This window comes from Rhinatrema bivittatum, chromosome 13 (assembly GCF_901001135.1).
Source record: "Rhinatrema bivittatum chromosome 13, aRhiBiv1.1, whole genome shotgun sequence".
NCBI classification, from domain to species: domain Eukaryota; kingdom Metazoa; phylum Chordata; class Amphibia; order Gymnophiona; family Rhinatrematidae; genus Rhinatrema; species Rhinatrema bivittatum.
Genome location: NC_042627.1, coordinates 56,391,040 through 56,407,903, shown reverse-complemented (window position 1 = coordinate 56,407,903; position 16,864 = coordinate 56,391,040). Strand labels below are relative to the sequence as shown.

General features: G+C 40.9%; 1 protein-coding gene across 1 annotated transcript in view; it reads right to left on the bottom strand.

The window, feature by feature from the left end:
• The window catches only part of SEMA6D (semaphorin 6D), a 549,700-nt gene that overhangs the window by 272,617 nt on the left and 260,219 nt on the right, over nucleotides 1–16,864 (bottom strand). The window lies entirely within an intron of this gene.

The following is a 16,864-nucleotide window of genomic DNA, read 5'->3' as shown; positions in this document are numbered from 1 at the left end:
TATGTAACTTTAAAACAACATCTGATCTCCTGTGAGGTAACAGATTGGATTAATGCAGAAAATGTAAACCAGGAATTATTGTCATTTTTGCCACCTCTGGCACTTGCTCACACATATCCTCAACTCATCTGCCCCACCTCCATCTCTTACCATTTCTGTCTCTATCAACCCCCTCCTATCAGTTGTTTTTCATGGAATGTCCCCTAGATCTAGTATCATTTGAAAAAGTAAATGACTGGTTCCTATTAACCTGTTCATACCAGCCATGATTTTATAAATCTCTATCATATCCCTTGCATCTTCCCCAAGCTGAAAAGCCCTAACATGTTTAGCTTTTCTTCATAAGGGAGCCATTCCATACTGTTATGGTCTGAACTGCACGCAGTACCCAAATGGGTACATTTTCAAAGGGGTTGTGCATGAAAAATTAGCATGTATGCATGTAAGTAGCTGGTATTTGCATATATGCTATTTTATAAACATCAAAAGTAGGTGTGTATTTTTGGTTTTGCACGCATATTTAATTGTGCAAAATAGAGTGTTCCAGAGTGGGCCCAGAAGGTATCGGGCGGATTTTAAAAGCCCTGCTCGCGTAAATCCAACTGGATTTACGCGAGCAGGGCCTTGCGCGCCAGCGGCCTATTTTGCATAGGCCGCTGGCGCGTGCAGAGCCCCGGGACGCACGTAGGTCCCGGGGTTTTTCGAAGGGGGCGTGTCGGGGGCGGGACTGGATGGCGCGGCGTTTCGGGGGTGGGGCGCAGCGCTTCAGGGGCGGGACCGGGGGCGTGGCGCCAGCCCAGGGGCGTGGTCCAGGCCTCCGGACCAGCCCCCGGGTCGGAAGACGGCACGCCAGCAGTCCGCTGGCACGCGTAGATTTACGTCTGCTTCTCGCAGGCGTAAATCTAGGGACAAAGGTAAGGGGGGGGTTTAGATAGGGCCGGGGGGTGGGTTAGGTAGGGAAAGGGAGGGTTAGGGAGGGGAAGGTGAGGGGAGGGCGAAAGAAAGTTCCCTCCGAGGCCGCTCCGATTTCGGAGCGGCCTCGGAGGGAACGGAGGCAGGCTGCGCGGCGCGCGCAGGCTGCCCAAAATCGGCAGCCTTGCGCGCGCCGATCCAGGATTTTAGAGGATACGCGCGGCTATGCGCGTATCTTATAAAATCCTGCATACTTTTGTTTGCGCCTGCAAGTGTCGCATTTTTTAAAAAAATCTACCCCTATGTGTGGAAGTTGCTATTTTATAAGAGATTTACATGCATACATTAGCCAACTTACAATTGTTTCTTGTCTTATTTTTGGGTAGTAAGTTTGGGTGGACCGACGGGAATTCAGGGTGATCTAGTTGTAGGGTATTTGTGAACTGGGGATGGATTAGGTGAACTGCAGAGGTATGAACAAACTGGTGATTTTGCATACACACATAAATCAGGTTTTTACTTGTAATGTTTTATTATTTTCATGTGTAAAATATATGCAATGTTTATAAAATAGGTAGAGAAAATATGTGCTTTGCAAATATTTGCATGTACTGAAACGTACGTGCATACTTTCAGAGCAGGACTCCGTTGTATTTTAAAAAATGTGTGGGAACTCACTATAATACTAGGATAAATTTCTGCAAATTCATTTACACGCACAAATCCAGTCATGCTAATAGATTTGAAAGTTATTCTCTATGTGTTCATACCATGGAGTTATGCTAACACAATGATATTCTCAGTTTTATGCTTTATTCCTTTCTAAATAATTCCCAACATTCTATTTGTTTTTTTTGTCTGCTGCTGCACACTGAACTGGGGATTTTAATATATTGGCCATGATGACGTCAAAGTCCTTTAACTTGTTTGCAACTTTTTATTTTTAATTCAGAAAAATGTTATTGAATTAAAGAATATAAAAACCAGAACAATACAAAGCTTGGAATACTTTCAAGAGAAACAGACATACCCTAAAAGACAAGCAAAATACAAGAAGAAATGTATAACCATCATAAAGAGTCAATATACCTTTGCGCAGACCACCAGACTTTAGAAATTATAAAAGCTCTGCTAGTTTTCCTGGTGGCTGCTAGTTCATACTTATGTAGGAAACATACAGTATTCCACGAAAAATTAACATTTAGCATAGAACAATCCTTCTAACATTCCAAAATATTTTGGCAAGCAATAGAAAGTAAAATATCCATGAGCTTCCTAGGAACAAAAGAAAGGGAATCATAAAATAAGATAGATTTCAAGATTACAACAGAGTATGAAATGGGAACCTGCAAGCTAAGAATCTTACTAATAATTTGCCAGGCACTTTGCTAGAAAATTTGCACATTAGGACAATAAAAGAGATTATGATCCAAATCCCCTCAACAGCCATATAAACCCTACAGAGATGAAACAAAGGGGATTAATACTGTGCAACTTGACCAGGGTCCACAGCACTCACTGAGCAAGAAAAAAGATTATGACACAAGTCGAAAGCGAGCAACAAACCACCTTTCTCCAAAAATACTCCCACTGACGTCTAGATAAGGTAACTTGTAACTCATGTTCCCACACCTATTTTTCACACCCCTACACTTGGTACCCTGACCTAGCCTTAATACTTTACCAAAACTCAGATACTGCATGCCCTAGAGAAAGTGTGTTTTGACATACACTAACTGGGTTGGGTGATGTGGGAGAGATAAGGGGTGAAATGGAGGAAGTACCAAATTGCACATGTACGAGTTATTAAAAGGAAAAGGAATGATTGTATTTACGATGCAACTCCTGGCGAGACAGAAACTGGCCACCACCTAGAACATGAGCAATAGACTGGACACCTTTAAAAAAAAAACCCAAAAACAAGGTAACCAACATATGGGTTTGTTATCAATTTTGAATACAGAGCTATTCCACAAAGGAATACATTTGGAGTTGACCCATTTATTTCACATTAACTTTTCAAGTAAACACAAAGCTGAATAAGGAGAAAAGGTTATAGGGTTATCACAAAACTTTACTGGAAAAACAAAAGCAGGAAAATATAACAAAGTTAAGGAAACAACCATCCATCTTTCAAGTACTAACCAAGCTGGGGCATCATCTTCAGTTTCCTCCAGAGAAACTCAGCTAAAATTCTATCAACTGTTTTGTAAAACTGGCAAGAAAATAACATTGGTAACATACCCAAAGGATATAGAATGAAAGGAACAAAAGATATTTTAATGGATTCTAGCCTTTCCCACTTATGTTCTTATAAAGGAGATGATTAATTTACAAAACATGTATGTGGTATATCAACTGATTAGCATTATCTTAAATTGGACTCCAAATCACTATTGAACCAAACACCTATGAAACTTCATACCTTTGGATTTCCATTGAAAGGGGTATAATTGAAACATGGATTTGCAACAATACACATTCAGAGGTATAACCTATTTAGACCAGTTAATTTTATAACTTGAGAAGCTACCAAAATGGTTTATCAACTGCAGCAGATTAGAACAGTTTCCTCCGGAAAAGAAAGATATATCAAAATGTCATCTGCATATATAGAAATTTATAGTCAGGGAGGATAACTTTAAAAGACTTGCATGCATGCCCATATCCGCATGTCTATTGCCCTTTTCTGATCTACCCATGTAATTCTTCCCTGCAACATTTGTGCGTATGTAAAAAAAAAAATATGCATGAATAAATGTTCAAGTTAGCAGGATAAGTTCCAATTTATCCAGCTAAGTGGCTTTTTCAACAGTCCACCAGTTTGCCCGGTCCTTCTCCCGGTCATCGAGACTCTCCTAGCTCTTCAGCTTGAACTCTTCCCACCCACTCCAGTTCACCCAGACCTCCCATCCAGTCAATGTTTCTCAATAAAGACATCTTAAATCATTTACACCAGATAATGAGATGTAAATATATGCGAAAAAGTTGCCAAATCTACATAAGTCTCTTATGAACTACACATTACACACAAATATTGGCCCCACCCTGGAATGCTTCTAAACTACCATTTTTTACATGTTTATAATTATGTATGAACGCTATTTGCACATGTATATTTGAAGTTTATAAAAACCCCTATATGCAAGTAGATGTTATTTACATACATATGCTAATTTTTACATGTGTAACATTTTGAAAAAGTCACCTTATCGTTATCAATCTGCACTCCTGAAATTTGAAGCTTTTGTCGATGGCAATGGCTAAAGCTAACTTAAAAAGAAGGTGTGAAATGGAGTAGCCTTGACTAATGCCATGAGCCAACTGAAAAGAAGAGAGTAAATTGTTAGACAGCCTAGTTGTAGGGTTGCTATATAGACGGCCAGATTTTAAAGCTTACGTGCTGGCATAGATTTATGTGCCCAACCCAGCGTGCACAAATCTATGCCCGATTTTATATCATGCGCGCGCAGCCACGCACTTGTTATAAAATCCGGGGTTGGCACACGCAAAGGGGTGCACCTTGCGTGTCGAGCCCTAGCAGAGCCCCCGATGGCTTTCCCTGTTCCCTGCGAGACCGCTCCAAAATCGGAGCAGCCTCGGAGGGAACTTTCCTTCTGCCCCCCCCACCTTTTCCTCCCTTCCCCTACTCTCCTACCTAACCCGCCCTCCAGCCCTATCTAAACCCCCCTCACCTTTGTTCGTGAAGTTGCGCCTGACTCTGGGCAGGTGTAGGTTGCGCATGCCAGCCTAGTGCTGGCATGCGAGCCCCGGCACGACCTCCTACGCGTGCCGAGCCTATGCAAAATAGGCTCGGCACGCGTAGGAGGGTTTTTAAAGGGTTACGTGCGTAACCCTTTTAAAATCTGCCCGAATATGCGGACCACATGTATAAAACTAGGACCAAAACCTGTTCACTCTAGAACTCTAAATAAGTATTTCTATTCCAAAAGATCAAAAGCTTTCTCTGAATCTAAGGAGATAAGGATAACAGAGAATTTAACAAATTTAGGGGGTTATTTTTCAAAGCGTTATTGCGTGTGTTAGGGCCTTTTCGCATGCGATATAATGCAAATTAGCTGGAGGGAAGGAGTCAGGGCAGTGGCACTATTCACGCGAAAGGCTGCAGCAGGCTCCGGTGCTTCTGCTGAAATTGCACCGCCATGGTGCGAATGGCTGCGACCTTTCGCAGGCCCGCCCCCTTTGCCCCGCCCCCTTTTTCACGGGATTCATCATTCTGCGAAGAATAATGAAACCAGCCCTTAGTTTTGTACCATAAGTGGCATAAAAAAATGAGTATTATCAGATGAGTATCTACCAAACATAGACTAGTTTGATCAATATGGATTAATTTTTCAATCTAGAAGCTAAAATTTCTGCATAGATCTCTCAGTCCACATTGATGAGTGAAACTGGCCTCTAATTTTAAACTTCATGTGGATCATGACCAGATTTCTCAAGTACTACCACTGAGGCCTCTGAGAAAGTGCAAGCCATACTACTAGTAGCACAAATTGCTGGTAAAGCTTAGGAAGGCACAGGTTTAGTGAAGAAGCAAACATTCTAAAAAATTCAGTGGTAAAACCATCATTACCCAATGAACTGCGGGCTTGAAGAGAGTGGATGGCTACAGAAATCTTTAATTCTGTTATCAGCCCTTCCAATGCAGTACTTTCCTGGTTATATAGGGATGGCTCTGCGAAGGATGTTAAAAATGTGGAACACTTCTGCAATGTATCAGAGACCTCCTTTAATAGGCATTAGGCAAGTCTATCAGTGTCCAATCAGAATTTTGTTAGTGGCTGTACATATAGTTTAACATGCTCTTTGGTTTTCTTCCCTTTGAGAAGCCCAGACAGCATATGACCAGCCTTCTTTTATCAGAATAGCAACTTGTTTTCTGCATGAAGATGGAATGGCCAGCCCTTTGATTAAGCAGAGTTGCATCGGTATTTTAGTTTCTGCAATTGCTTGAGTGAAGCATACGAAAAAGCCCATTTACACATGCCTTCTAAACACTTTATCTGCATTTCTAACTGGGCCAAATCAGCATTGTGTAATTTGTTATGTTTGGCCATATAATTAATAATAAATTCTCTTAAAAAGTAGCTTTAAGAGCATCCCACGTCACTCCATAGGGGAGTACACACAGATCATTAAATTTAAAATACTCTTCAGTAGCCTGCTGAATGCCTACCACAAGCTCCCCATCCTCCAATAAAGAATTATTAAATTTACATTGTGATGGCCCAAACACAGACAGCAGGATAAAGAACACTGAAACCTCAGCATGGCCAGAGATTAAGATATTCCCTACTTTAGCTGCAGCCAAAGAGGGATTAAACCATTAGACATCAGAAAATAGTCAATTCTAGAAAAAGATTGATGTGCATGGGGGGAAAAAAGTGAATTCTTTACTTTTAGGGTTATAAAGTCTTCAAGGGTGAGAAAATGCTCCTAATGTTATCAGTTCTTTGATCACTTGCACAGATTTAGAGGTAGTCAGCCTTGCACAGGTTTGTTTATCCATTATCAGATCCAAAGGCTGATTAATATCTCAACAATAAGAGGAGTATCACCTGAAGAGATAACAAATATCATGAAAGTTATCTGGATTATCTGAGGGGGGCATATGCCCATTAAGAATTATCACTCGCAATTGTTCAGTGAATACATTAATTTTTACCAACTACCCTGCGTGTCTGAAAATTGGGATACAACTTGAATATGAGAGGATTTGTTAATCAAAGTAGTGCCAAGGTGGTGGCATAGACTACAAACTGGTTGACTGATAAGAGACAGCATGTAATGGTAAATGGAACCTACTCTGAAGAGAGAACAGTGTTACGTGGAGTGCCATAAGGACTGGTTTTGGGACCAGTTCTGTTCAGTATCTTTGTGAGCGACATTGTGGAAGGGATAGAAGGTAAAGTTTGTCTATTTGCAGATGATGCTAAGATCTGCAACAGAGTGGATATGCATGAAGGAGAGAATGAAATGTGATTTAAGAAAGCTTGGTCGAAGTCTTAGCAGCTGGGATTCAATGCCAAGAAGTGCAGAGTCATGCATCTGGGATGCTGTAAACAAAAAGAGCTGTATATGATCAGGGGTGAAAGACTGATGTGCACAGACCAAGAGAGGGATGTTGGGGTAATAGTGTTTGGCAATATGAAGATGGTGAAGCAATGTGACAAGGTGATGGCTAAAGCCAGAATAATGATGGGCTGCATAGAGAGAGGAATAACCAGTAACAAAAAGGAGGTGCTAATGCCTTTGTACAGGTCCTTGGTGAAGCCTCTCCTGAAAAACTGTGTTCAGTTCTGGAGCCTGTATTTCAAAAAGGATAGACACAGGATGGAAGTGGTCCAGAGAAGGGCGACCAAAATGGTATGGGGTCTCTATTGGAAGACATACAAGGAGAGCCTGAAGGATCTAAATATGTATACCCTGGAAGAGAGGGTGTGCACACAATCAGATCAAAAGTACAATTAGATTCCAATATCACATAACTACAAACATACAAAGGAATCAACAAAATACATGCATCTTTATTAACAATATTTCAAATATCACTCCTACCTGTTACAAATACAGCTCATCATGGCTCATTTACATCTTAAAATCCAATGTACCAAAATATAAAACTATAATCCAATCTACACACACAAAATACACACCCATATCATTCAAATCTCCATCACTCATCTCTTAACTTTTCCCTTTACCAAACCAGATCCAATATGTTTCACCCTGTAGGGCTTCTTAGGGGAACAAACGTCAATAAAATTTTAACTTTATATATAAACTAGGGATGTGAATCGTTTTTTGACGATTTAAAATATCGTCCGATATATTTTAAATCGTCAAAAATCATTAGGGCCACGATACAATACCAATTCCCCCGATTTATCATCAAAAAATCGTAAATCGGGGGAAGGGGGAGGGCAGGAAAACCGGCACACTAAAACACCCTAAAACCCACCCCCGACCCTTTAAATTAAATTCCCCACCCTCCCAAACCCCCCCCCCCAAATGCCTTAAATTAACTGGGGGTCCAGCGGCGGTCCAGAATGGTCTCCTGCAATTGAATCGTGTTGTCTTCAGCCGGCGCCATTCTGCGCCGCCATTTTGCAAAATGGCGGCGCAAAATGGCGGCGGCCATAGACCAACACGATTCGACTGCAGGAGGTCGTTCCGGACCCCCGCTGGACTTTTGGCAAGTCTTGTGGGGGTCAGGAGGCCCCCCCAAGCTGGCCAAAAGTCCCTGGGGGTCCAGCGGGGGTCCGGGAGCGATCTCCTGCTGCGAATCGTTTTCCGTACGGAAAATGGCGCCGGCAGGAGATCGACTGCAGGAGGTCGTTCAGCCGGGGTCCGGAACCCTGGCTGAATGACCTCCTGCAGTCGATCTCCTGCCGGCGCCATTTTCCGTACGGAAAACGATTCGCAGCAGGAGATCGCTCCCGGACCCCCGCTGGACCCCCAGGTGCTAAAACCCCCTAAAACCCACCCCCAACCCTTTAAATTAAATCCCCCACCCTCCCGAACCCCCCCCCAAATGCCTTAAATTACCTGGGGGTCCAGCGGCGGTCCGGAACGGCCTCCTGCAATTGAATCGTGTTGTCTTCAGCCGGCGCCATTCTGCGCCGCCATTTTGCAAAATGGCGGCGCAAAATGGCGGCGGCCATAGACCAACACGATTCGACTGCAGGAGGTCGTTCCGGACCCCCGCTGGACTTTTGGCAAGTCTTGTGGGGGTCAGGAGGCCCCCCCAAGCTGGCCAAAAGTCCCTGGGGGTCCAGCGGGGGTCCGGGAGCGATCTCCTGCTGCGAATCGTTTTCCGTACGGAAAATGGCGCCGGCAGGAGATCGACTGCAGGAGGTCGTTCAGCCGGGGTTCCGGACCCTAGCTTGATGTTACCAAGGTCGAGAGTCCATCAAGCTAGGTGGAGAGAACATTGCACAAATCTCATCTTTGAGTGAGTTTCCTCTCTCCGAAGGTCATCAAATCTTCACAAGAGACCACTGTTCTGTTCCTACATCTCACGTTGAATGTCAAAGTGGCCCCTAACCCCCTACACTAATACCTAAACCTCACCTCGACTCTCTCTCGTAAACCCAGTTAACGGGGCTTTTCGCATGCAATAGAGAATAAATATTTCAAAACAGCTGACAAATAGGACAGCCAATAATTTAAAACTCATATACATATTTTTAAAAATTTGTAAAACACCAATTTAATATTTCAAAACAGCACACATCAAATAATGCCCAAAAAATAAAACTAAGGATTTAAAAAAAAAAACCCTGTTTTCCATACCTGGGAACTTTTGATTCTAGTCACCTGAGATTGTCATAGTTTAGTTGGGGTGTGTGTACAAACTTTCTCATCTCTCATAAATTCTGTCTTTAGCACACACATATTCATTCTCTCACATACTCTCACAAATGCACACTCTCTTTCAGGCTCACTTACAAGATCACTGACTTATGCTCATTCACAAGTATGCTCTCTCACACTCACACATGCTCACTGCTCTACAACACAATAAACACTTGTACTACAAGGTACAGATTGAAAAAAAAAATTAACTGCTAAAGATCCTGACACAGAAACTACACATTATTGGAAGACCTCACCTCTGTCCCACATGCAAAACACTGACCCTCACCAAATACAAAATAATTAATCACAAATTACAAAGAGAAATGTGGAAACAAAAGCTAAACTGGAACCCCCAAAAAGTCAGATTCTGCCTGCAGTATAACATCAGAGAAAGAAAAACAATTGTGTTTTTCCTGTAGTATAAAAAATAGAAATTTCTTAAAAATGACACAGAGAAAATAAAATTCTTTCTACTTCCCATCTCTGAGAAACAGAATGAACATCAATCTCACGCTCTCACCGCCCCCTGTCTCCAGCAGTTTTGCTCTCCCATTCTCTCTAGTCCCCAGAAATCAAGTCCCTCAATCCCTCTCTCAACACCCAGGGTCCCATCTGTTTCTCTGAACCAGGGCCTCTCCTCAAGTCCCGACCCCAGCTGACACTCACGGACCTCCTGCAGCTCGACTCAGAAGCTGCAATCCTAAAACAGCTCGACAGATAATAATCTCAGCTTGCCAGCACAGCAGCTTCTTCCCCATCTGCTCCGAGTGGGCATAGACCATGCAGCCCCCTGAATGGCCCACAGTCCCAGGTTCCAGCACTCCTGCTGCAGCTTTTCACAGGGAACAGAAGGAGGGAACCTTCTTTCAGTTAAAGCAAGGTCCTGCCTTCTGCCCCAAGTTGTGTTGCTGCCGTGCTGACTCTGAGTGACTGCCCATGATGATGGATCTGGGCTGCCGCCTATCTCCTTGATTGGCCACCATCTTTTCCGCTCCTCATTGGCTTCCTCTAAGGCTACCGTAGGCTGCTTCTTCCAGTACTCAATGGCCACATGGATGATTGAGAGCCTAGGCAGTAGGAAAAAATGCAATTTATTCTTATTATATTCCAACCAATTTGCTATAGTGGATAGGCAGTTATTAAGTTTAAGAATTGCACCAGCCTGATTATGCACAGTGGTAACCCATAACAGAATGCCATCAGAAAAATTAGTTGACATTTACCTCACATTCCGATATGATTGGGATGATTGAGGTAAGGTAAGCATTAAAAAGAAGAGTGGAGAAAACAGAAACCAGGGAATACCTCAAGGCTAGGACAGGTTCTCCCTCATAATAGAAACATAGAAATGACGGCAGAAAAAGACCAAACGGCCCATCCAGTCTGCCCAGCAAGCTTTCGCACTTTTTTTTTCTCTCATACTTATCTGTTACTCTTGGCTCTTAGTAACCTTTTTTTTATTCTATTTCCCTTCCACCCCCGCCATTATATAGAGACCAGTGTTGGAACTGCATCTAAGTGAAATAGCTTAATTAGTTAGGGGTATTAACCACAGCAATAAGCAAGCTACACCCATGCTTATCTGTTTATCCAGACTATGTAATTCAGTCCGTGTTGGTTGTTGCCTGAATATAGATCCACGTTTCTTCATCCCCCCTGCCGTTGAAGCAGAGAGCTATGCTGGATATGCGTGAAGTGTCAAACTTTCTCCCCTGCCATTGAAGCAGAGAGCTATGCTTTATATGCATTGAAAGTGAAGTATCAGGCTTATTTGGTTTGGGGTAGTAACCGCCGTAACAAGCAAGCTACTCCCCGCTTTTTTGTGAATGCAAATCCTTTTTTCCACATTTCCTCATTGCCGCTGAAGCTTAGAGCAATGTTGGAATCACCTAAACCGTGTGTATGTTTATTGAATAAGGGCATTATCACCAGGTAGTAGCCGTCGTTCCTGTGAGCCACCCACTCTTCAGGTAATATTGCCTGAGTTCTTTTTAAAAAATTTTTTTTAAACATATCTTTATTAGGTCAGCATAGGTTAATACAAGAACAAACCAAGAAACAGAACCAAAAGTCAATCTGAGAATAGACAGTAAATAAATCCATACAACTAACATGACTTACTGCTGACCTTTTACATCAATACTGCCTGAGTTCTGTCAGTAAGAAACGATCATATCCAAATCAGAACAGTTCCCCAATTGCAGTGTCTCTAGCCAAGATAAAACCAATATGTGATCCAAGTGTGACAAATGCTGCTGACAGATCAAGGAATGCCAAAATAGAATCGTCACCTCTGCCGGCTGCCATCCAGATGTTATTAGTAATGGAAACCAAGACTGCCTCATTCCCATGCCTCTTGTGAAGCCCTGATTGGTATGACTGAATAATAGTACTGGCCTTATTCCAATATTTCAGCAACTGCCTGACACTTTCTCTGTACCACCTTGGTTCAGTGATGAGTTAATAAGATGCACCAAAACTGGGGCAAAAACATTCCTCCCCGCTTTCACAAACTTTGAGGGCAAAGGATGAAAAGAGCAGTCTCCAACCTACATCTCTTTCAGAATAACCATGATCTGATCTTACCAGTTACTCGTACCAAATCCATAAAAAAATCAGTCTCCTAAGCTACACTCTCTAGATTAATTATTCAACATGCTTAATCATAGTATATTTCATTATAGCAAAGTAAAAGCAGAAACATTTGTAATGTTATAACAAAAAGTACTAAACCACACAGATGAACTTCATTTTATAATAATAATTTCCAAGGAATAAAATCTGTTTCTAATATCTAACTTCCAGGAATGGCACATCCTTAAGGTTGCTTTAGAACCACTGAAGGAAAAGTGGTGATATGTTAGCTTGATTTTACCTTCTGGAAGCATTGACGGGAATGCCAATTGTTGCATTCAATATTATATATTCTCAATAAAAACATGGAAAAAGGTAGCAGTTAAGGACCCATGAAGCCCATCTACTCTTTCCATTCTCAGGCTTAACCTTCACATTCTTGCAGATAAGGATCTACTGTTCTTATCCCATGCATTCCTGAATTCGTTTAATGTTTTTGTCTCCATCACCTCCTCTGACTGTAGATAATGCATTGCAGACAAATATTTCCTTATGATACACCTGAGTCTAGTCCCTTTGAGCCTCATATCATGACTTCTTACTCTAGGCTCCCAGTGGCCAAGAAGGCTTCTGGAAATGGAAAACCCCTAACTTCGAGCAGTACGAAACTGCCAGGCAAAAAAGACAATAATAAATACATAAACAAATGAATGAACAGAAATTCATCAACATACAAATCAAGAGATTAAAAGTACATGCAGTTCTTCTTGCAATATCAAGCACAATGCTTACAAGCTCCTTTATTATTCCTTTTCATTCTTTGTGAATCAAGGAGACATCCCAAAAGACATATCAGATACCTCTAAAGAAAAGGGCAACACCTCAGTGTTCAAGGATAAATTCAGATATCAAACACCAGTGCAAACAAAGGCAGCACATGATAAAGAGGGATGGTAGGAAAACGTCTTTACAGAGTGAGAGAGTGGCAGCAGAAGCTTTTGAACCTTGTATGGAGTCGCAGTGGGGGATTCTCAGAAGTTGGCAGGCTCTGGTGTACAGTATCCTAAAATGGAATACCGGATTAACTTCTTTAAATGACGTTGAGAACGGTTTCCATTCATTCTATTTTTCATTCTCAAAGCAATTATAATCATAAGAAGGAATGCAAGCTGTGCTGTTTCCTGTTGCCTTTATATGATTTTTTTTTGCCACCCAAAAAGAGTAATCAGAATTTTAAAACCTCAAGGTATTGAACTATTTAGCAATGTGTATTTTGATTGGCTTCCACATCAATCCTTACAGGTCACTTAGGCAGTCAGCAGAGCAAAGAGAACAGGAATAGATAGCAAATCAGATAAAGAGCAGTGACATGGTCAAGGTGCTACAGTTTTCATAGAAATATAGAACATGTTACATAAGAACATAAGATATGTCCATCAAGCCCAGTATCCTGTCTCCAACAGTGGCTGATCCAAGTCACAAGTACCTGTCAAGTACCCAAACATTAAATAGATCCCATGCTAATAATTCTGGCAAAAATCAGTGGCTATTCCCTATTGATTAATAGCAGTTTATGGACTTTTCCTCCATGGATTTATCCAAACCTTTTTTAAACCCAGCTATACTAACTGCCTTAACCACATCCTCTGGCAATGAATTCCAGAACTTAGTTGTGCATTGCATGAAAAAGGATTTTCTCTGATTTGTTTTAAATGTACTACTTGCTAACTTCATGGAGTGCCCCCTAGTCCTTGTATTATTCAAAAGAGTAAATAACCGTTTCATATTTACCCTTTCAAGGGGGTCATTCATCAAATTGTGTTAGGGCCCTAACGCCCGCAATAATGCCATAACACCCATGATAAATAATGCATCATGAAATGCATATGCAAATTTTAAAATGTTTCCAAATGGGAAGAGTTAGGGTGGAGTAAATTAAAATGAGGGGTACTTAGCATTGCAATAGCATAATTCATGTTTTTGCGAGTTTTAACGCGATATGTCCGAAAAAGGATTTGTGATAAAAATTGCAAATTCTGTTTCAAGAGGAGAAGGAGAGGGAGAGGGAGGGAGGGAGAGAGGAAGAGAAAGCCTCTAAGGAGGCTCACATATTAGTCAACTATTTATACTACTGTAAGAGGGGGAACTAGTATCTTGGGTTGAGGTTTTGGTGGTGGACTTGGTTTTGAGGGGCAGTTTTACATGCGCAGTCAGAGGTACGAAGAGCATGGTACATAACAGTGAAGATTTGATGTGATTTGGAGTGAGGAAAGGTACACAAAGAGGAGATTTGTACATTGTACTCTCAAACTAGCTTGATAGCAGCTAGGTAGAGAGTGCATCAAACTAGGTTGAGAGTACGTTGCACAAATCTCATCTTTGTATAGGTTTCCTCACTCCGAATCACATCAAATATTCACTGATGTGTACCATGCTGTTCGTGCCTCTGACTGTGCATGCAAAATTGCCCCCCCCCCCAAAATTTAGGCCACCACCAAAACCTCACCCCGAGTTTCTAGTTGCCCTCCTGCAGTGGTATAAATAGTTTACTTATATGAGAACCTTATAAAGAGGATCTCTCTCTCTCTCTAGCCAGGAGCAGCCCGAAACATAGAAAATCCTGAAATTTATAGCAAAATGATAAATCTAGGTCCAAGTTCTTTCATGTTTTTGGCAGATAAAGAACACAACTAAGAAATTTGACTCTGCAAAAATATTGCCTTCAAAGATGATATCTCAAAACAAAGAAAGAACCAGTGGAAACAAGTTTAATAATGGGAAGAACTTAAAAGATATGTAAGGCTGTCAGCAAGCTGGAAACAAGTGCAAGACCACTTTTAAGATGGTAGCCTGGACCTCTCAATCATTCACCCATATGTACATTTGCAGCAGATGATGGAAAAAATCTCCCCCCCCCAACCCCGTGCAAAGTTTGAGAAATTTGGGATAATACACAAAATCGTAATTCATCAAATGTGTGTCCCAATTCCAAAAATTGTTCTACTAAAGGCGTGGATAAAGACCATAGGCCCATCCAGTCTGCCCATTCATACCTCCGGCTTAGCTTTACAATCCCGTTTTCATATCTCTTGTTTGCATATTTCATAAAATAACAAATAATCCTGTACAATGTCTAGGACTGAGTATGTGATTTATTCATCTAAGCCAACATATTGTAATTGCTAGCTTTATTAATAGTAATACGGACTAGATTGATAACATTATTAACTACTCAAGATAAATACCATATCTAATTTTATCTCAGGGAAAAGTGACAATAAAGATAATGTTGACACTTCAGAATCATCATGTAACAGAGAACATTATCAAATATTTCAAGAATGAGTTATCATACAAAAGTAGCAACATCAACATTCCCCAGTCATAAAAGCTGAACAATAAACAAGTTGCACATTAATAAATTACAACAATGATTTGTGAAATTAAGTCAACATTTTTGAAGCTGGGTCTTTTGGCAATGGTAATAGAAATGGGTAGCAATTTTATTTAATATACCAATTTTGTAAAACAATCATTTGAACTCACAGTACTGTGAAGGCTACCTTCTAGGAAACTAAACACTCCTGTAATTTTTGATGAGGTGGATTTCGGATAACAAAGCTTCCATACCATATGAAGGGCTTGCTTTGCTATATCCAGTTTAATTAAGCACATGGGATGGCAGTGCAAAAATTCAATCAAGTCACCACCACCATGACTGAATCATTGCTATTGAAAATGGTTCTTACTATTTGCTTTCTGACAGTCAGTTGTGAGCGGAATAAAAGATGATACCAAGATGATGGCCAAGTCAGTGTGCTAGCTGTTGGTGTGCAAAAGCTGCAACAGATGGACCAGAACTCATGCTGACTCACAGATTCTTCATACATTCTCATACAAACCTTGCCCTCAGCCTAGTGTAACACAGCTGACTCTGGAGAATTCCTATTACTATAGCTTGCCAAAAATAGATATTCCTCTATGTGTTACTTTCCTTGCTTAATTCAGGAACTAGTTTTTAAGTTGAAAAGAACAAATTGATTTTGCGAAGCCATTGAGTTGAAGCCATTCATCCTAGTCTGTGGGCAAATAAGGCAGAGTGAAAACAACACAATGGGGTCATGGAAGGGCTCTTTAACTCTTTCGAGGCAAGACAGAAGATGGAGAATCATATTGCCTTTTTGTGCTTTAGCAGACAGATGTTTTTCTCATTGTTGAATTTTAAATCAAAGAACCCTGTGTGGATGTGAGGTAATAGCAAATTGAAAATAATTGTTGTGATGGAATTTCCAAGTTGAGTCATTGTCCTTTCAAATTAGCTTTTTTTTTTTTTTTTTTAGTTGTATGGACTATTTAAAGTAGCTAATATATTTTTAAAATCTGCATATTTCATAGGAGATATGAACTCGATGGGGTTTTTTTTGTGCAATTTTAGTTATCTAAAATTAAATAGAGTGGATAATCCATAGAACTATGCAAATGTTTTCTGTAAGAAAATACCTCCCCATGTTGGTAGCTATTGCTTTGTGTCATAATATTGGAATTAGAAGGAGTCTCTCTCTATTACAGTTGAAATATCTTGCAAAGGCTTCGCAAGCTGAGGTGGAAATGTACATTTCTGTAAGGTTTAGGACTTATTTGTTTTGTCTGCAAAGGATATTGCAAATGAAATGGCTTAATGTTTGTCAGCTCTGGCAACTGTGCATTTCATGCTAGCATGCCAAATGTGAAAGAAGGAAAATGACCAGAATAAGTGCAATGTCACTGAAAGTTTCAGTACCTGACTGATTTTGTGCTGTTACACACATCTCTAATGTGCAATCAATATCCTTGATATTGTATAATTGGAAGTTGGCTCTATCATGAATAGTGTAACATATTCTCATAGTAATGATGGCAGAAAAGGACCCGATGGCCCATCCAGTCTGCCCAGCAAGCTTCTTATGGTATTATCTGCTGCCCCATACAGGATATGTCATGTTTTTCTCAAAAGAAG